Below are 706 nucleotides of genomic sequence, written 5' to 3'. Positions count from 1 at the left end.
GAGCGATTCTGTGTGTGATACTGTGTGTGATGTGAGGACCAACAGCCTCCTTCCAGTCCTGGACCTTGTGTGCTAACATCTTCATCCTCATTGCTCCTCCTTACCTTGTAGTACATCCCATTGAGGCTGAGGAAAAAGCATTGGCTGGAGAAAAAACACCCTGCACCCTCATCCCTCCAACTTACCTTGTAGTACACCCCGTTGAGGTTGGAGAAGAAGCACTGGTGGTACCACCAGCCCCCATGGGAAATCTCGGCGCAGATGTTCCCAGTGTCGGGCGTGCTGAAGCTCCTTTTGTTGTGGTACCAGGCAAAGGAATCCTCCACCGTCCCACTGAACCCGTCCACGTGCAGGCGGTAGTAGTTTTCCTCATCCTCAATACTGCAACAAAGCAACAAAGGTGGGGCTATTTAATGGGGAGTGTTTGAGTCTTTTTGCCAACCTGGATGCTGCATTCTTGATGTGAACATCCAGCAATCATTGAGCTGCTCTGGTCAGCCTCCCTGCTATGACTCACCACCTCTAGAAACCAAGGATGTTGTATTTCTCCCTTCTGTGGGATGCACATGATTTTGTCATGACTCAGGGCACTCGTTATAGGGCTGAACTGGGGAAACCATGACTCAAAAACCACAATAAAGGACTGCAACAGCTTTGGCAAGACATCGACTCTAATTACACAGCACTGCTTCCTCTCCACATAACA

The 706-nt window shown here is 49.6% G+C and overlaps 1 pseudogene; it reads right to left on the bottom strand.

Moving 5' to 3' along the window:
* Window positions 1-185: 185 nt before the first annotated feature.
* Window positions 186-706, bottom strand: part of LOC104548151 — a 3689-nt pseudogene continuing 3168 nt past the window's right edge.

This window comes from Mesitornis unicolor, unplaced genomic scaffold (genome assembly GCF_000695765.1).
Source record: "Mesitornis unicolor isolate BGI_N332 unplaced genomic scaffold, ASM69576v1 scaffold31481, whole genome shotgun sequence".
NCBI classification, from domain to species: domain Eukaryota; kingdom Metazoa; phylum Chordata; class Aves; order Mesitornithiformes; family Mesitornithidae; genus Mesitornis; species Mesitornis unicolor.
This window is presented reverse-complemented; position numbering and strand designations above follow the sequence as displayed.